The sequence below is a fragment of the Cynocephalus volans genome, chromosome 14 (genome assembly GCF_027409185.1).
Source record: "Cynocephalus volans isolate mCynVol1 chromosome 14, mCynVol1.pri, whole genome shotgun sequence".
NCBI lineage: Eukaryota > Metazoa > Chordata > Mammalia > Dermoptera > Cynocephalidae > Cynocephalus > Cynocephalus volans.
The window spans coordinates 53,482,228-53,504,256 of NC_084473.1; the positions used below are offsets into that span (position 1 = coordinate 53,482,228).

Genomic DNA, 22,029 nt, shown 5'->3' on the forward strand with positions numbered 1-22,029 from the left:
AGTAATCTTTGGCAGCTCCATCACCCAGGGGAAAAAGGGGTGACAAATCCGTGGGAGGCAAAGGAACACACACATTCTAAGAAAATTAAATGAGACTCCAGAGTTTAGAAAATGGCATATATGAAACTGTTGTGCATCCTCACAACTGATTTCTATAATACCTCTTGACTAAAGACAAAAAGAAAAATTTTTTTGCAGAGTACAGGGGAGTCAGAACTTAGAAGAACTGGATCACTAAATACAAACATAAATATTTAAAGAAAGAAAGAAAAAAAATTACAAAGGGTGCCATCTTTACATTGGTCTGTTCACAGTAAAAAAAAACTGCAAATTTTTTTACATTGATATTACATCCAGAATGATCATAATTTATCTTTAGTCATTTGTATTAAAAATTTTGTGAATGATGTGGTTTTGACTAGAGTGGCCCAATATTACAGGAAATGTTCAAATTTTGATTTATTTGAGGATCAGAACCACACATGGGTAGCCCTGTTATTTTGGTGTTTATTTTTTCCTGACCTTGGAATATGATATATATGATACGCAAACTTATTCCAAAGTGGAAGACAGGCAAAGTGTCAGTTTTGCTTCCTTATACTGATGTGACTAAGCACACACACATGCACACATGCACACACACTCACAGAGAAAGAGAGCGAGAAACTTCTACTAGCTGCAGAAACTAAAATTAACAGAAGATTATATTTCAAAATTAGGGAGAATTTCCTTTAAAAACAGCATCTTTAGTTAATGGGATGAGAAGAAACTTTTGATCTCCTCCAATATCTTTCCATCATTTGGTGATGAATTTAGCCAGTGCTGATGAGAAAACCAAAACCACTTCTATCATCCAGGGTACTAGCAGGAATCTGAGGGCACAGACAAACTGTATAATTGAGGAGAGTTTAATAAAGGGACCATTAACAAAGGTGCATGAGCAGGGTTCAGGGAAACAGGAAAAGATGGTGCAGTAACCAAGAGCAGGCAACACTGGGGAGCCTTTACTACTCTAAGTCTGGAGGAGCAAGCGGGAAGAGCTGTATGAGAACCCAGAAAGAGTCTGGGAATGTCCCATTGGAGGAGCTGTGGCTTTTAGTAAAGAGGCACCAACTCAAGGTGACCCAGTAGGAATGAGTCAGAAATAAATATCTCAGCCTCCTTTTCCTGTCACTTCTGATATCACACTTGTACTTTCCACTGGACAAACCGACGGGAAGGCTGAAGATAAGGGTGCCATTCAGGTTATCTTCCTGAGTCACAGAAAAGGGTAGATCAGGCTGCTGAATGGATCTGAAATAGTGGCGAATGTTTATTATCCATTTTCTATTGTTGCATAATAAATTGCTACAAATTTAGTGACTTCAAACACCACAAATTTATTATTTCACAGTTCTGTATGTCAGAAGTCAGGACAGCTTGACTGGGTCCTCTGCTAATGTTAAGGTGTCAGCAGAGCTGGGTGGAGGTTCTGGGATAGAATTTGCTTCCAGAGTTATTTAGGCTATTGGTAGAATTCAGTTTCTCTGGTGGTAGGACTAAGATTCCTGTTTCCTTGACTTGTGGCCTTCTTCATCTTCAAGCCAACAGTGGTAGGTCAACTAATACTCATGCTTCGAATGTCTGTTTCCTTTCTGTTGTGTCTTTGTAGTGAATTTCAAATCTGGAGCTGTGAGTCATACAACTTTGTTCTTTTTCAAGATTGTTTTGGTTATTCTGGGTCCGTTGGAATGCCATATAAATTTCTGAATGGAATTTCTGCAAAAAAAAAACGGTTGAGATTTTGATAAAGATTGTATTAAACCTATATACTGCTTTGAATATTATTGTCACTAAATAATATTAAGTCTCACAATTTATGAAAATGGTTGTCTTCCAGTTTATGCATATAGAATATCTTTCAATTTATTTAGATTTTAAAAATTTCTTTTAGCAATATTTTTTCATTTTCAGTGTCGTATGCTCTAATATTCTAATAAAATATTCCTAAATATTTTATCCTTGTTGACAGTATTGTAAATGGAATTGTTTTCTTAATTTCATTTTGGGTTGTTTATCATCAGAGAATAGAAATACAATTTATTTTTGAGTGTTGATGTTATATCCTGCAACATTGATGAATTTGTTTATTAGCTCTAAAATTTTATTTTTGTGGATTCTTTATGATTTTCTGGATATAAGATCATCTGTGAAAAGAGATAGTTTTACTTGTTTCTACTTCTATTTGAATGTTTTGTATTCTTTTTCTTGCCTACCTGCTCTGGCTAGAATTTCCAGTACTGTGTTAAATAAAAGTGGCAAAAGCAAATGTTTCTTGTCTGCTCCTGATCTTAGGAGGGGAAAAAAACCCAAAGGTTTTCACCTTTCACCATGAAGTATGATGTGAGCTATGGGTTTTTCACAGATGATCTTTATCATGTTGAGGAAGTTCTCTCCTATTTCTAGTTTATTTTGTGTTTTTATCAAAAAAATGTATTAGATTTTGTCAAATATTTTTCTGTACACTTGAGATGATCATGTGTGGATTTTTTTTTCTTCATTTTATTATTGTAGTGTATTATCTTTACTGCTTTCATATGTTGAACCACTCTTGCATTTCTGGGATAAATTCCACTTGGTCATGATCCTTTTATTATGTTGTTGAATTTGTTTGGCTAGTATTTTGATGAGGGTTTTTACATCTGTATTAGTAAAAAAAATAACAGTCTATTGTTTTCTTTTCTAGTTGTGTCTTAGTCTGATTTTAATATCAGGGTAATGCTGGCCTCGTAGAATGCATTAGGAAGTGTTCCCTCCTCTTCCACTTTTTGGAAGAGTTTGAGAAACTATAGTGTTAATCATTCTTTAAACATTTGCTAGAATTCACCAGTGAAGTCACCTGGTCCTGGATTTTTCTTTGTTGGTAGGTTTTTAAATTACTAATTCAAACTCTTTTCTCATTGTAAGTCTGTTGAGATTTTCTGTTTCTTCTTGAGTCAGTTAAGATAATTTGTCTGATTTTGTTCAGTTCATCTAAGTTATCTAATTTCTTGGTGTACAGTTATTCAATTGCCTGTTTAATATGCTGTTGAACACTCTAGTACATTTTCATTTAAATTATTATACTCTTCAGCTTTAGTATCTGTATTTGGTTCCTTTTTATAATTATCTTTATTGATATACTCAATATGTTCATACATTATTTTTCTGGTTTCTTATTAGTTCTTTATCCATTGTTTCCTTCAGCTCTTTGAACATATTGCATATTTAAGTTGATTGAAAGTATTTGTCATATGTGTAGTTAATGATTTATTTATTGTATGCTTAAAAATTGCTAAGAGAGTAGACCTTAAATGTTCTCATCACAAAAATTTATGAGTATGTGAGGTGATAAATATGTTAATGAACTTTATTTAATAATTTCACATAATTATTTTCGTATATGTACACATATATCAAAACATTGTACATCATAAATACATATAATTTTTATTTGTGTATTATACCTTTAAAAATCTGACAAAGGATTAAAAAAATAAAGTCTTCATCAAGTAAATTCACAGGGATGGTTTCAGTCAATTTATTTATTTTTTTCTTTGACTTGACCACACTTTGTTATTTCTTTTTATGCTTTGCGATTTTTTGTTGAAAACTGTACATTTGAATATTATGGAATAGTAACTTTGAAATCACAGAAACTGTTGAATGTTTATCTTGTATTATGCCAGTGTTTGACTGGGATATCCTTGAGTTTCAGGTGTCTTAAGTAACAACAGCAACAATGTCAACAACTAAGCCACCTCTTCCAGGTTTTGTGGATTGGATCTACACTGGGGCACTCCTTCAACACTTTAGCCAGGCCATTTACAATTCTGCCTTAGCCTTCACTTTATTTATTTATTTTTTTGCTTGAGCAAAATTTAATTTATTTTAAATAATTTTTAAGTAAGATATAATTCACATACAATAAACTATATCCATTTTATGTCCAATTAAAATTCTCATTCAGCGTTTCTTGGAAGGTTTTTTAACAGTAAATTTTTATTAGGATATTCATTATTACAAATTGTACTTGTTCTTTATGCTCTTTACCCACCCAATCACTCCCCAACCTCCTCTCTATCCCCATCTCTAATATCCTTAGGTTTATTCTCTCCTTCTGAAAGTTCAACATATTATTGTGGTTCTTTTCTTAATCTTTCTCTTTCTTGGTTTCCCTCCCTCCCTCCCTTCCTTCCTTCCTTCCTTCCTTCCTTCCTTCCTTCCTTCCTTCCTTCCTTCCTTCCTTCCTTCCTTCCTTCCTTCCTTCCTTCCTTCCTTCCTTCCTTTCTCTTTCTTTCTTTCTTTTTCAGGTCTCTCCAGAGCATGTACCATGTTCTGAGGATGCACTGTGGCTTTCTAATTTCCACAGTAATACATAAGCATTTTGAATGCCCTAATTTCCCAAAGAAGCTCTCTCCCCTGCTCTTTCTCCCAGGGTTTAGTAGCTCTATTGTATGTCTCAACCATAGTCTTTTGTCCCAAACAAATGAAGATTTTTTTTCCATGTCTTACTATGTTTTCAAGCAACTCCCACAGAATATCTGCCCTGAGTGTATTCTGAAATAGATGAAAAGGAGAAGAGCAACTTGATTCAGTCCTTTAGGTAGTCCCCAGCAAGCTTAAAACAAACAAAATAATTTGCAATTAAGATCTGCCCTGTTTTTTTCCAGATCCAGGTATCATGATCTCACACTAGGAACAAGGGCCGCTGTCTTTAACACTGCCTTCTAGTTGAGGAGGGAATAGAACAGTGCAGATAAAAATGCCACATTTTTTTTTACTGATTTTCAATTGTATTTTTCTTGATTCAGTGTGCACTTGGTTGTTATAACTTTTGATTGTTTTCTAAAGTTTAGAAAAAGTAGGTTCAGACAGTTTCTGATTATTTTTTTGGTGTTTTTGTGGACTGAAGATGGGAATTTGGAGCTTTCTACTCTGCCATTTTGCTGATGTCCACTATTATTATTTTCTCCATTATCTCAGAGAAGATCTCCATGGGCCTTCCTGTTCACTGTTTCCTCTATTTTATTCCTATCTGTTAACCTCCTGTTGTCTTTACTTTCTTTATTACTGAAATTACGTTTCATATTGCATCTTTTCAAACACTTTTCTCCAAAATCCTTAATTCCCTTTCTTTATTCCCTTTCTATATTGTAGGAAGGTACTACAAAAAGTTCATGGAAAGATTCATATTTTAATTTTATTTTTCCATGAACTTTTTGGAGTACCCTCATTCTTTATCCCTACTGCTTTGAGAAATGGCTAACTATGGATGAAACCAGATAATTGCTTACTCCTTTCCAAATATGGACTTCTGGCTCTGCCTGGAATACCAGCTATCTGTATGAAATCATTATTAATTTCTGGTCACTAACCTAAACTGGGTTCCCAACACTGTTCTGCTATTTTTCTATGTTTCTCTAGTCAGTTTGAGTTCTTTTTCTCCACCTTTTACATTCTTAATATGTCCTCATTTTCGATCTTGTTATCATCATATTACATTTACTTTTTTGCCTCACAGAGAAGATAAATGCCATAAGACAAGTCATTAATTTTCGGACATTAAATCCATAAACAAACTACATTTGCATCCATCATGTACTTTTTCCAGTTAATGAAATCAAAGAAGTTTCCTTTATCTCATCCAAGGCTAAATCCTCTGTATCTGCATCCCTTCATCTTACAACTTCTTAGTGCTCTAACTCTGTGGTATTAGTTATCCACTTGGTGTATTGAATCCAGCTTGTACTGGCTTGCAAGTACTGAATGATGATTTTCAAAGAATTTTGAGAGTTGGCTGATGTCAAATTGGTCAGTGGAAATTGAGCGTGATGTGAGTATTTACCCCATGTAAATCATCAAATGCTACAAATACGTACTTTTTTTTTTTAACATTCAGTCAGCTGGATGTTAAACAATTGTCAGCAAACCACTGCTTATTTTCTAGCACTCAAATTCTATTCCAATTAACATTTTAAAAATGTTGGTCTTTCTCAACTTAAGAAATGGAAATAAATATACTAGCAAAAGCTTATATCTATTTCAACTATTATTGTATTTCTTCTCTCCCATTTGTAGTCAAGAATCTAAAATAAAATATGTCCTCAACTTATAATACAGTATATACCAAAGTGAAGGTGATAAATATTTTGGAATCGACATTCTTTAGTCCAGTTAGTTAGATATGTTCACTGGCTACTGATTGAAATGTAAATTTATTTGGCAATAGGGATTAAAGAACTTAAGGATGCCTCTATTCTTTGTGTTATTAATGGTAGTTTGAAAAATGTATCATAAGAAAATCCACACTTAACCAACATTTCGGTCACATTATTTTTAATAGTGAAATGTTGGGAATCATGTAAAGGTTCAAAAATAGGAGAATTTTTAAATGAATAATGCTGCATGATTAAATGAGTCATGACTTTAAAAGTTCTAAGAGAAAAAAAGACTGGAAAGAAATTTGCTACTATGTTAGAAAGAAGAAGGAACAAAAACCCCAATGCAGTAAGAACATATTAGATTTATATGGGTGGTAAAATCACAAATTGCTCTTACATCACAAAAAGATACTATTATATTTAATTAATATAGCTTGATTAAGTTGCCTTATGGGTTTCTGTGGGGTGAAAGTAGCACAAGCTACAATGTTACAAGGGAATTAACTGAACTAAAATTTTTATTGAATTAACTTTTTATTTTTCTCTTAATGCTCCTGTCAACTTGGCTGAGGAACATCATGAATTGCAAGATATTCTAAAGCAAAGTTTGTAACAACATCAATAACTTAGGCTAAGCACACTTAAAAAATTAAGAATAAAATCTAATTAATTTGCCGATTGGATATGATAAAGAGATGAGCTTCTTCTTGATAATTTATTTATCTTACTACTGGGTTTGTAATTACTTTAAAGCAACGATGTTATTTATTTTCATTAACTAAACTTGAATAGTAAATAAAATATTAGCATTTTTCCCTAGGAATATCTCTAAACACATGAAGTAAATGTAATGGTGAACTTGATGGAAACATTGCAAATACATGTGATCTTGAATAATCATAAAGCATTTGGTATTTTCTGATTATCCTTGTTCCAGATGACATTCTCATCGATTTATTTTACTACATGGAAAAGCATAACACATTGAAAGACTAATTCAGCAATTAGCTATTTTCTTTTAACTTTTAAATGGTACCATTAAAATTACTTAGGAACTTGTTTCAAATGTTATTCAAGATGCTGTTCATATTTTTAACAGCTTGTGAAGCAAAGAGGCACCTACTAATTTTCTGTTTAAATGAAAGACAAAATAGTTTATTCCAACTCTTTCAGACCATTTATGAATATCAACATTAGAGAAAATATTTTGCTTCTAACACACTCAATATAGGTATCTATGAGGTTTCTTCAAGAAGTTTGTGGAAAAATAGAAATGAAAGATAATATGAATCATTTCATGAATGTTTTGAAGTATCCTCATATATTTAGATATCTAGATATTTGAAACTAGCTTCTAAACAATGATATCCTGGATGCATTCTGGATCTACTGCATATTTCAAGTGCATGCACATTGAGGCAGAGATCATACCATACTTACCTTTATTCTTCCTTGCAAGTAAGTGTAATGATGTGACCAAATTCTAGCACTAACTATAAGCAGATGCTGTGTGGGACATTAGAAAAGCTAGAATGGGAGAGCCAGAAAATTAAAGGAGTCTGGGTCCCTGAAGAAGGTGGGCGTACCATACTCGTCCTGTTTTGTCTATGTCTCACTATTTTTTATGTGAAAAAAAAATTAATTACCATATTTGAGCCACTGTTTTGGGAATCTCTGTTGTTTGTACTTGAAACAAATTTCTAACATATCGAGCCACATTATACATTCTTGTTTGCCACTGCTGTCAGACCTGATATTGAAAGGATGCGCCATTTATAAGTCATTCAGTTATCTTATAGCTATTTTTAAGTAGCACAGAACAACTGGGCAAAAACATGAAAAAATCTTGCATTTGAGCCCTATATAGAAAAAATATTACACAACTCTATTTTTCTTCTAGTAATAGGACCCTCTCCTTCTCCTCCCATCTGCTTTTGGAGATCTGTTCCCAACTTAGTCAAATACCTCCAATTAGGAGTTACCATCATCTTAAGGGACACTACCTCCTTGATCATGCTTTCTTATTTACCCTGTCACCCAGACTGGGATGATCATTACATTCTTTCTCTCCTGATTAGTTCAGGTAGTTATCACAAAGCCATAACCAGAAGTCAGAGTTTTTTCTAAAATGTGTATTTAAATGGTACTGAGAAAAGGACCATTATCTTTCTAATACTGAAAATTGGGAGGAGTGTCCTGTATGAAAAGAGGCCCAGCCAGAAGCCCAAGGCAGCCCATCCCATCACCCAAGCAGCAGTTAAGGCAGTGTCCCACATCAATGGGGACCCAGCTATATGCCCTGGGCTGCCTGTCCCACTATCTGAGCAGGAAGCAAGGGAGTATCTTGCATGACTGGAGGCCCAGCCAGAACCCCCAAGAGAGTGCCACAAATTCCATTTCCATGCAGTTAGTCCACCATAGCCACTGTTACACCTATTGCTGCTGCAAGGATGGCTCACCACCACAGTAGCAGCCAGGACCACCCTCCAAGCAGCCTGCCACACGTTTGACTGCATTGACACAATTAGAGTTGACAGTGGAGCCTGCAAATAGAGGAGGAAGTCTTTCTCCTCAAAGCCACCCCAGAGTAATAGAAGAAACAACTGCTCTACCAGATGACCAGACATCAGTGTATAGGTACTAGAAATACAAATAAAAATGACAACATCAAAGGATTACAGTAATTCTCAAGTACCAGACCCCATAGAGCAGGTAACCCTTGACATGTCTGAAAGAATTCTGAGCAATGATCTTAAGAGAACATGAAGACATAAGAGAAGACTCTTCAAGAACACAATGAAATGAGAAAAAAATATCCAGGATATGAAAGCGGAAATTTACAAAGATATTAATATCTTAAACAGAATGTAGCAAAGCTCCTGGAACTAAAGGATTTATTTGATAAAATACAAAAACAACTGAGAATTTAAGCAGCAGGTCAGAGCAAGCAGAGGAAATAATTTCAGATCTCAATGATGGTCTTTTTGAAATAAGCAAGGCAGACAAAAGGAAGGAAAAAAGAATTTTAAAAAAATGAAGAAAGTCTAAGAGAGCTAGCAGACAACCTTAACTGTACAGATATCCATCTGGATGTTCCCTAAGGAGAGGAGAAAGGAAAAGGAATTGAAAACCTATTCAAGGAAATAATAACAGAAAACTTCCCAGGTATTGGGAGAGACATGGACCTTTAGCTCCAGTAAGCCCAATGATCCCCAAACAGTTTCAGTCTAAAACCATCCTCTCTAAGACACATCATAGTCAAACCAGCAACGATCAAATACAAAGAGAGAATTTTAAAAACAGCAAGAGAAAAGTGGCAAGTCACCTATAAGGAAGCCAACATCAGACTAATGGCAGACTTCTCAACTGAAACTCAAAGGTCAGAAGAAAATGGGATGATATATACAATATACTAAAAGAAACAAATTGTCAGCAAAGAAGTCTATACCCAGCAAGGCCATACTTCAGAAGTGAGGGAGAAATAGTGTATTTTCCAGGAAAACAAAAACTGGTGGGGTTCACCACCACATGACCAGCCCTTCAAGAAATTCTGAAGGGAGTCCTTCATCTGGAGTCTGAAAAACAATAATCAATATCATGAATACACAACAAACAACAAAACTAGCCATTAAAACAAAAATGCAAATGAGAAGGAGAAAGAAAACAAATCATACCACTGAAAAAAACCCAACAAATATTGCAGAAGAATAATAAAAGGGGAAGAAAGGAATAAAAGATATTTAAAACATCTAAACAAAAAACAATGAAACACCAGGGGTGACACAATACCTGTCAATAACAACCCTAATTGTATACACATTAAACTCCCCATTCAAAAGACAGTGATTGACGGATTGAATTAAAAAGCTAGACCCCACTATATGCTGTCTTCAACAGACTCACTCCACCTGCAAAGACACAAAGAGTAAAAGTGAAAGGATGGAAAAAGACATACCATGCAAATGGAAACTAAATATGAGCAGGATTAGCTATTCTTATATCAGACAAAATAGACTTTAAACCAAAAACCATAAAAAGAGACAAAGAAGGCCACATACAGTGATAAATGGATCCATCCAGTAAGAAAATATAACACTCATAAATACATAAGCACCCAACACCAGGGCTCCCAGATATATAAAGCAAATGTTATTACACCTAAAGAGAGAGACCCCAATATGATAATAGTGAGGGACCTGAACATGCCTCTCTCAGCATAGGACAGATCACCTTGGCAATAGCTTAACAGAGGAACAGAGGATTTAAACTACATGCTAGACCAATTGGATCTGGCAGATATCTACAGAACATTTCATTCAACAACTACAGAATGAATATCCTTCTCATCAGCACATGAAACATTCTCCAGGATAGACCACATATTAGGTCACAAATCAAGTCTCAACAAATTTTAAAAACTCAAAATCATTTCAAGAACCTTTTCATGTCACAGTGGATATAAGCTGGAATCAATAACAAGCAAAATTCTAGAAACTATGCAAATACATGAAAACTAAACAACAGGTTCCTGAATGACCTATGGGTTCAAGAAGAAATTAAACAAGAAATAAAAAAAAAATTTCTTGAAGGTAATGAAAATAAAAAATATTATATCAAAACCTCTGGATGCTGCAAAAGTAGTACTAAGAGGGAAGTTTATTGTAATTAATACATCAAAAGGATGGAAAGAATTTAAATAAGTGACTTTACAACCAATACCACATAAATACAAAGAATCGTTAGAGACTATTACTAACAGCTTATACACCAACAAATTTGAAAACTTGGAGGAAATGTATAAATTTCTGGACACATACAAACTACCATGACTGAACCAAGCAGAAATAGAAAATCTGAACAGACAAATAAAAAGTAATGCAATTGAAGCAATAATCAGCAGTCTCCCAACAAAGAAAAGCCCAGGACTGGATGGCTTTACCAATGAATTCTATCAAACCTGAAAAGTGGATTAATACCAATTCTGTTCAAACTATTTCAAAAATTTTAACAGAGGCCACTGTCCCAAATCATTCTACAAGGCCAGTATCACCCTGCTACTAAAAGCAGAAAAAGATACAGCAAAGGAAGAAAAGTACAAGCCAATATTCTTGATAAACATAGATGCAAAAATCCTCAACAAAATATTAGAAATCAGAATACAGCAACACTTCAAAAAATTTATACATCATGATCAAGTGGGATTTATCCCAGGCATGCAAGGATGGTTCAATATATGAGAGTTGATAATCATGATACACCATATGAATAAAATCAAGGACAAAAAACATATAATTCTTTCAATAGATGCAGAAAAAGCATTTGACAGAATTCAATATCCCTTCATGATGAAGGTCATCAACAAATTAGGTATAGAAGGAAAGTATCTCAACACAACAAAAGTATCTCAAAAGTAACTCACCACCAATATCAACCTGAATGAGGAACAGCTGAAAGATTTTCCCTCAAGAACAGGAACAAGACAAGGATGCCCACTTTCACCACTCCTATTTAACATAGCATTGGAAGTACTAGCAAAAGTAATCAGGCGAGAGAAAGAAACTAAGGGCGTACAGATTGGAAAAGATGAAGTCAAATTGTCCCTGTTTGCTGATGGCATTATCCTAAAGACTGTACCAAAAAACTCTTATAGCTGATTAACAATTTCAGTAATGTTACAGGTTACAAAATTAACAACCCCAAATCAGTAGGAAAAATGAACTGGAAGAGAAAGAAATCAGGAAAACAATCACATTTACAATAGTTGCCCAAAACAGAAACAAACCTAAGAATCAATTTAACCAAGGAGATGAAAGATCTCCACATTGAGAACTACAAATCACTGTTAAAAGAAATTAAAGAGCATATACAAAGGTGGAAAGATATACCATGCCCTTGGATTGGAATAATTAACACTATGAAAATGTTCATACTACCCATAGATATCTACATATTCAATGCAATTTCAAAGAACATACCAATGACGTTTTTCACAGAAATAGAAGAAACAATCCTAACATTCATATGGAACAACAAAATACCCCAAATAGCTAAAGAAATCAGGAGCAAAAAAAAAGAAAAAAAAGAAAAAAAAAAGCCATAGGCAAAACAGTACCTCACTTCAAATTATGCTACAAAGCTATTGTAACAGCATGGTATTGGCATTAAAACAGATGCTTGGATCAATGGAACATAGTAGAACCTGTAAATCAACCTACATACTTACAGACAACTGATCTTCAACAAAGGCAACAAGAACATACATTGGAGAAGATTCTTCCCCTTCAATAAATGGTGCTGAGAAAATTGGACATCCATATGCAGAAGAATGAAACTAGACCTGCACCTGTCATCATATATCAAAATCAACTCAAAGTAGATTAAAGACTACCACACAATGACTAAAAGAAAACGTATGGGAAACACTTTGGGAAATAGGACTGGAAAAATACTTTATGAATAAAACAACCAAAGCACAAGCAAAAACAAAACTTAAATAAATACTATTATATAAAACTAAAATCTCCTGCACAGCAAAGGAAACAATCAACAGAGCAGAAAGACAACTTATGGTCTGGGAGAAAATATTTGCAAACTATACATCCAAAAAGGGATCAACATCCAGAATATATAAGGAACTCAAACAACCTCATGGTAAAAAACCAAATAATACAATTTAAAAATGGGCAATAGAACTTAATAGACATTTTTGTAAAGAAGACAGGTACATGAAAAAATGCTCAGCATCACTCAGCATCAGGGAAATGCAAATCAAAACCACACTGAGATATTATCTCACCCCACTTAGACCAGCCATTATTAAAAAGACCAAGAATATCAAATGCTGGCAAGGATGCAGAGAAAGGGGAACACTTCTACACTGTTGGTGAAACTATAAAATAGTACAGCCATTATGGAAAACAGTATGGAGGTTTCTCAAACATCTACAGATCTAACTACCATATGTTCCAGCATTCCCACTTCTAGGTATATACCCATATATACACAAAGGAATGGAAATCTTCATGTTGGTGGGATACCTACACTCCCATATTCATTGCAGCTCTATTTACAATAGCCAAAATGTGGAATCAACCTGACTGTCCATCGATGGGTGACCAGATAAGGAAATGTGCTATATATGCACAATGGAATACTACTCAGCAATAAAAAAAGCAACAATACAGATTAGATTGAAGAAAATTATGCTAAGTGAAATAAGTCAGGTACAGAAAGAGAAATACCACTTGGCCTCACTCATAAGTGGGAGCTAAGAAAGAAGGGGGGAGGGAGGATGGGAGGAGAGAGAGAGAGAGAGAAAGAGAGAGAGAAGGAAGAAAGGAAAGGAAAGAAAAGAGCTATAATAATACGTTGAACTTTCAGAAGGAGACAACCAATCTATGATAGGTTACTAGTGGTGGGAGGTGGGGCGGGAGAAGGGAGCTGGGGAGAAATTGAGTAAGGGAAAATAAATAAATCAATTTTAAAAAGAAAACAGAAAATTGGGAAACATGGTTTAAGAGTAGGTAGCAACTGTGACCCCAATGTTTAAACAAAAACTGATGCAAGGGAGTGAAAAGGCACAGAGCAAGAAGCAGAGCCAGTAGCATGACTCACAAAGTCCAAATAGCTTTTGGGACACAAGAAATTTTGTCCCTGAATTCCTTACTATTATGTAGTTCTATGAATCAATAATTCCTCCATTTGACTAAATTTCTGTCATTTTAATTTCAAACGTTTTGCAACCAAAAGTTCTGACTTACAAGCAGACAAACGGATATATGTATGTTTATTAAAATAATTCGCCGAGCCGTGGCGCACTCGGAGAGTGCGGCGCTGGGAGCGCAGCGTCGCTCCCACCGCGGGTTCGGATCCTATATAGGGATGGCCAGTGCACTCACTGGCTGAGTACCGGTCACGAAAAAAGACAAAACAATTTAAATAATAATAATAATAATAATAATAATTCAATTGGCCTTGTGATGTTTGACACTGGGGCAGCCAAAACATATGCTTCTGGGGTGACTTCCATTGACCTTTTGTAGATGGTTTTTATTGACTTGTAAAACAAACTTGAGATCAATACATCCTTAAATATGTATAAGGGATATTCACATCAAGCATTTCAATATTTCAAAATGTTTATACTTTGTTATTGGATGAGTATAAAAACAAACAGCCTCTTATTTGAATAAAATAAATATTAGAATAATTTACAATGACAACAAATTTATAATGTACATAAAGTGATGCACCAGGTAAGAACAAATCAATACATTTTCTTAGAAAGAAAAACAAAGCTCAGGACTACCAGGATTTATACATTTTATCTTCAAATAATCTCTGTTTCTGGCTTCTTTCAGAAATTTAAAGATTTAGTATGAATAACATATTGATTACCTTTAAAACATCAGATATTTCCAGACTCTTTGTGTGTCTAAAGACTGGAGAAAAGAATGATCTCTTTGTGTACATGAGTCATGTCTCAGATAAGTTGATTAAATTAAATCCCATTTATCAGAATTTTGCACTGCAAAAAATGGGAGGGGTGGAAGTTGGGTTATTTTCTCCCTCCTATAGTTCATATGCCTTTTTTGTTTTAATTTTTAAACAACAAAGTGATTAAAATGTGATTTTTTTATGATGAGATATTTTATGTGTTGTTTTGGTACTCACACCTATCCAACAGAAGCAAATATTTTGAGGTTTTAAATTTTTTGAATGATGAGCAAAATATGTTTATTTAAAGTTAAATACTTCTAAATTTTTTGTTTATATACTTTTTTTACTTATGCCCCACTTTATTGTAAAAAGAATAGAAGTTAGTTATAAATATGTAAAAATATAGCAGTGTAAAGTAAATTTAAGTAACTAAGAGAAAAGAACAGAGCACGAACTAGATTAAGGAAGCACAAAAGAACTAGAGTGTAACCAGTTCACATTCATGCCGTTAATTCCAATACGCTTACAAGGAGCAGCACATATGTTTGACCACAAATTTTTGAAAATCCAATACAAAGAGGAAAAAATGAATAAAAATTTTAATGTCTAAATGTATGCTGCCCAATACAGTGACTGTTAGGCACTTGAATGTGGCTGGTCCAGATGGAAATGTGCTGTGTATAAAATATACTCTGAATTTTGAAGACTTGGAACAAAAAAAGAATGTTTATATCTCAGTAATAATAATAATTATATTGATTACATATTTAAATTATAATAGACAGATGCATTTGGATAAATAAAATATATTATTAACTTAATTTCACTTATTTGGTTTTTTTGCTTTTAGAGTGGCTACTGGAACATTTTAAATTGCATATATGGCTTGAAATTATGGCTCTCATGTTTCTTTTGGACAGCAGTGGTCTAAATAGTAAAACAATTTCATTACTGTATGACAACATCACTATTCCTAATACAAGCAGTCCTCACTTTGCATGATTTGTGATATGAATTGATTTCAGCTTCCATGGCTTATTTAAATAGTACTAGCCACTCAATAACATGATCCAAATTTTAGTTACTGTGGTATTATTACTGTGTTATAGTATTTCACTGCTAGCTCTTCATTCCACAAGTAACTACATAAATAACAGATTGCATCATGATCAGTGGCCAATCACATCACTTACTTGATAGCAAAGCATGTAATTGTGTTGACTTCTGGTTTTTGAGTGATAACCACATGTCACTTTAAAAAATGAGTACTTGGAAGAAAGAAAAGGCCAACGAAGAAGAAACTGCAATAAATAAACAAAAATGATAATGGTGGAAGTGAAATTTGAATTAATTGTATATGCAGTCATAAAAGAAATAGCTGCCCATGGAAATGTTGGCAGTGCCATCATTTGAGAAATTTGGATATGCAGTCAGAGGAACTTACTGAAGGTGGACTTACAGACATAAATGAGAACATTGCTTGTGACCAAAACGATGGAGAGAAAGTGATGCTGTCAAAAACTTCACATTAAAAGGACATTTCTGAGATATTTTATAACATTGAAAGTGCAAAGAGAATAAAATGTTGGAAACTGATGCAAACTTAGAAAGAAATATGACAACTCATCAAGGCACAGAAAAGATGCTTGCTCCCTGTCCTAAGTTACAAGATGAGAGAAGGCAAGCACTGTTCAAATTACTCTTGATGAGTTTTTTTTACAAAGAAATAAACACTTTAATTCTCAGTATTTCTAATGTTTTAAATGATTGTGAACTTAGCAAATATTAGTTTTATTATTTTTGATTTCCCTATACATTTAAACCTGAGAAAAAAGTTTTTAATGTTTTGACAAAGATTTTTAAAGGTTACAGAACAATAAAGACATCTTCAATTAAGATAGTTTTGCACAGTTCTAACTTGAATAGTCATTTTTACAGAATTGCGCAGTGAGGCAGAATGAGGACTACCTGTATTAAGATCAGAGACAAATATTTTCCAAGGTTTCTCATAGAGAGGTTATTGTTTAATGGAATGAAAACACCTTCAATCCCTACAGTAAAGTCAGCAACCAGATTTACTGGATCACTTCTGTTAATACTCACCAGTAGTGGTCAGTGCCATCATGGAGAGCAGAAGTCAATAGAACAAGCGAGTTCTATGATGCGACAATGTAATGAGATACAGGTGGTTGCTCGCTGATGATTTCTCTTAATCGAATTATAGACTTAAAAAAAATGGACTGCTGATTCTTAGTCAACTATTTTCATCTCACCTTAAAAAGGGAAGCATCAGAGAGTTTGGGATTATGTTCTAAGAGAAATAGCTCTAGTGGGGACAGTCTATTATCAGTTTAGTACATGGGCCTTATGTTTTACTAATTAGCAGAATATTATGGTTATTAGATTAGCTTGGCTATTGAATTAGTTAGAGAAATATTGATCTTTTAAAGGTACACATATACTGAGAACTAACTATTTGATTCAGTTTTTCTTTTTTGATTTGAGATGGTGAGCCAGCCAATTGAGATTTGGTACCAAGACCATGGAGTAGATCTATGGGTACTGCTCCTCTTTGTTTTGTTTGTTTTAATTTAAAAAAATTTATCTTTTAATTGAAACATAATCTATTACATAGTTTTAGTGTACAGGTGACTATCAGTATTTGTGTACAATATGTGATAATCAAATCAGTATTATAAGCATGCTAATCATTACAAATTGTAATTATTCTTTGTGTTCATTACCCAGTTTTTCCCCAACCACCCTCCCCCTCTCCCTTTCTTAGATCTGTTCTCTCCTTCAAAACATTCAATGTATTATTGTGGTTCTTTCTTTCTTTCTTTCTTTCTTTCTTTCTTTCTTTCTTTCTTTCTTTCTTTCTTTCTTTCTTTCTTTCTTTCTTTCTTTCTTTCTTTCTTTCTTTCTTTCTTTCTTTCTTTCTTTCTTTCTTTCTTTCTTTCTTTCTTTCTTTCTTTCTTTCTTTCTTTCTTTCTTTCCTCCCATTTGTGAGTGCAGACATGCAGTATTTCTCTTTCTGTGCTTGGCTTATTTCACTTAACATAATTTTCTCCAAGTTCATCTATGTTGCTGTGAACGGCAGAATTTCATTTTTTTGTCTGAGTAGTATTTCGTTGTGTGTATATACCACATTTTCCTTATCCAGTTGGCCATCAATAGATATTTAGGTTGGTTCCATATCTTGGCTATTGTAAATAGAGCTGTGATGAACATGGGAGTGCAAGTATCCCTTTGACATGATGATTTCCATTCCTTCGGGTATATACCCAGAAGTCGGATTGCTGGATTTTATGTTAGTTCTATCTGTAGTTGTTTGATAAACCTCTTTGGACCCTGGCGAGTACCTCTTAACACTGAGAACTGTCTGGAATGATTACTGCTTTCAGTCTACCTCCTTTTTTCCATAGATAATATTTTATCACAGCATGTATTAGATCATATCTGAAATTTACATGCTTTCTCTACCCATTAATTCTTCCCTTTCTCTTCCCTTTTATTGTCTATGGCAGATTTAAAAAATTTTAATATTCTGCCATGGATTTCCTCATAGGATCTTCACAGGGATAATGTGAGAAAGGGGGTAGGTGTTTTCCATTTTTCTTTGGCAAATGAAAAAAAAAAAAAGGAGATACAAGGAGTTGGGTGACTCACCAAAATTTAAATATATACTTTTAAACTTTATGCATTTCTCTATACCCCTATTTGTGAAGTCCATGAGGGTGTACCTGGGAGACTTCCAAATACTGGACACATAATTGACTAAGGGCCTCAGCTTCTGCCTATGAAATTCATCACAGGAATGCTAAAGAAGGCTCATTCCCAGGAAACATAAGACTCCTCAGAATAGCAGACTTTGATCTGAGAACTCTCCAGTGGCTGTGTTTAATCTTCCCTGGAATACCTGGCAGTTAGAATGTTTTTACCCACCCTTCTTTCCCTCTTTTAACTCTGGGTTATACTTACCTGGTGGTCTGATAGCTTTTCCAGCCTTTCAAGCCTCTGCTCCATTTTTTTTCCTACAGGCATTTTCACTAATAAAATCAGGTCAGGGAGAGTTAAGCTGAATTTCAGAAAGTTAACTGTTGCTGGCTTTTAGAAAGACAGGAAATGCAGACAAAGAAACTTGATGCTGGTGATTGCAATTTTCTGTATCAGCAAAATATAGCATTTGCAGGAGCTCAAAGGGAAGACATCGCAATTCTAACATTCTCTATCTACCTCCACACCTACCTCCCAACATGGGAGAATAATGGCTTCTTTCCCTCTTGCACTTTTCAAATTTCTTAGAAGTACCTCTCATTGGTGTAATAAATGAAGACCTTGCAGGCAAAAAAGCCTGAAAAATGAGGTCCAATCCCTGCCATGAAGGGTAGATCTTAGAGGGTAGGGGTTGGTGCTGAGAATGTACAAATGGTATCTTCGAGGATTGTCACAAACCATTCAAAGAAGAAGTTTTGCTTAAGATAAATTTTTTTTTATCTAATCATTTTACTGAACCCAGTTAATTTTTTCCTTGCCATTTTTATTGTAGATTTTACTCTTTAGATTTTACTTAGGATTAGACCCTGAAATTCCTTAAAATACAATCAATCAAAGGTTAAGTGTCATTTTTTCTATTACCCAATGTTTATTGTGATATAGTGATATAATAAGAAATATATATATTTCATTTCTGCCTCTGCTTTCTGAGACAGAGCTCCTAAAAGCCTTGTAGATAGGGGTTGTAGGTGAGTCTTTTGTTCTAATATTTGGTCTTTAACTCTGGTTCCTGAACATAGACCTCCTCCAACCTTTGTAATTTCTTAAGTGGTAGGAGTGTCTAACATAGGGCTCCTAAATCTCTTGGAATTTCATGAGTGATAAGAGTACATTTTCTTTTGTTCTAGTGAGGCTATAGGGAGTTTAAAACTTTCCCATCCATATTTCTGAGATTCAAAAATTGTCTGGCAGTAGACAGATTAGCAGGAGAAATGTGATGTCCCCATGTACATTTTTTATGTACATGGGGACATCACAGAAAAGTGAATACCCAATAACTCAATGAGATTTAGAAGCTTATGTACTTTTTCATAATAGAAGAGAGGGAAGTGGGGGCTGTAGGCACTTTTAGAGGGGGAGCAAATGATGGTTAGAGTATATTATGGGGCCAAAACAGAAATTAGCTTAGAACAACATTTGTCTGGGCTCTGGGTATGGTGTCAACTCTAGATTACCTTCCTGTGATGTAGGCATCGATCTCCCTTGGTTGATGAGATATCTGGGGAAGGGATTCATAACAATTTAGTATCTTCTGGAGGATCTGGCCTTTAGGGTGAATAAAGGGACTTCAGAGAAAGCCCTCCCTGTCAGGAGCCATTTTTAACAATAGCCACCATTTTAACAAATAACAGCCATTTTATGTAAGCCTTTCTCTTCCTCCTCAGAAAAGCCCGCGCGTGCCAAGCCAACACTCTCCCACCTCCTCTTCTCATACCACGCCACTATCACCCCCCTGCTTTTCCGCCTATCATAAGCTGCCACACTCTGACAGCCCTCCCCTTCTTCACTATGTATATAAGCAATCGCCTGACAATAAAATTTTGAGCTTGATCAGAATCTTGTCTTGCCTCCATTCTGTGTGTCTCCTGTCTCTTCCTCTTTTCACCAGCTACAGGTAGTCCTCCTCGAGACCACGTTCTTACCTGTCCCGCAGGACGGGGCATTCTGGCGCCCAACGTGGGGCCCGAGGCATGGAACAACGTTGCTGGCACCTACTCGGAAGACGCCTGGCCAGGCATACCCTGAGCTCCTGAGCTCGTTTCGAGCCCGTGGGTGATCAATCCTCGGGACAAGACTCGATTTTGATTGTCGCTGGACTAGCCGCCCCAGCGGACATCGGACCGGTGAGTAGGTGATTATCATGGGACAGGAATTGAGCTCTCATGAGCTCTTCCTTAAGGGGCTTAAGGATTCCCTCAAGATGCGCAGAATTAAGGCTAAAAAGAAAGATCTCTGAAGTTTTTTCAATTTCTTAACTGATGTATGCCCCTGGTTTCCTCAAGAGGGCACCATTGATCATAAACACTGGAAACGGGTTGGTGACTGTCTCAATGATTACTATCGTACTTTTGGCCCCAGCAAGGTCCCCGTGTCTACCTTTTCCTACTGGAATTTAATTAATGACATTTTACAAACCCATTCTCAGGACCCGGATATCAAAAACATAATACAAGTGGGGGAGACAGCCCTTAAGGATGGTTCTCACCCCCCCTCAACTTGCCGCTCTGTCGTAATAGGCATGCCAGAGGGACTTAACAGCCATGATGCTGATCCCCCTGAAAAGACCCTTCAGACAATCTGCCCTGAAACTAACCCCTCTAAAAAAAAACTCGTAAAACAGCTCCAAAATTATACCCCTCCCTCACTTCCTTCACCCCTCATAATGATCAACTTCCCCCCCCCAGGACCAAGAGACCTTAGACGAACAGGCAGCTCATTATCATGATAACAAGGATCCCTGGCAGCTTACTGTGCCAGTTCTTCATCCGCCGCCCTCCACTCCCCACCAACCCCCCCCTTACCCCCGCCCTTGCACAAGACTGCTGGCTATGTTTAACCGTTGGTATGACTCTACCTACTGCCATTCCTATGTTCAATGCCTCGTATATCCCCTTTAGTGAAACTGCCAATTGCTCACTATCATCCCCCTTCAGAGTACAGCCCTCGGGTTTCAATCTCTCTGATTGCCTCCAGGGACCTTCACAAAATAATTCCTATGACGTTGATGTCGGATTTGTCACCTTTTCCCATTGTCATTCCATAACTAACATTTCCACCCCCATCTGCCCTTCTCCAGGACAGGTATTCATTTGTGGAGGCAACCTTGCCCATACCTTTCTCCCTATTAATTGGACAGGCCTCTGCGTTCCAGCGAGCCTTCTCCCTGACATTTCTATCATCCCCGGATATGAGCCCGTCCCTCTTCCTAGCCTTGACCTTATAACAGGACGCCACCGGCGTGCTCTCCAAGTCATTCCCTTGCTTATAGGCTTGGGGATTACAACCGCTGTGGCCTCCGGCGGGGCGGGGATAGGGGTCGCTGTTAACACCTATAATAAATTATCTCATCAGTTAATTGATGATGTTCAAACCCTCTCTGGAACTGTTAATGATTTACAAGATCAAATTGATTCTTTAGCTGAGGTAGTTTTACAAAATCGCAGAGGGTTAGACCTATTAACTGCAGAACAGGGAGGGATCTGTTTAGCTTTACAGGAACGGTGCTGTTTCTATGCCAACAAGTCTGGCATTGTCCGAGACAAAATCAAGAAATTACAAGAAGACCTCATCAAGCGAAGAAAAGAATTGTTCGAAAACCCACTCTGGACTGGACTTAATGGACTCCTCCCTT

At 35.6% G+C, this 22,029-nt stretch overlaps 1 pseudogene; it reads right to left on the bottom strand.

Moving 5' to 3' along the window:
* LOC134362518 (uncharacterized) overlaps positions 1-20,540 on the bottom strand; it is a 47,795-nt pseudogene extending 27,255 nt beyond the window's left edge.
* Positions 20,541-22,029: the final 1,489 nt, after the last annotated feature.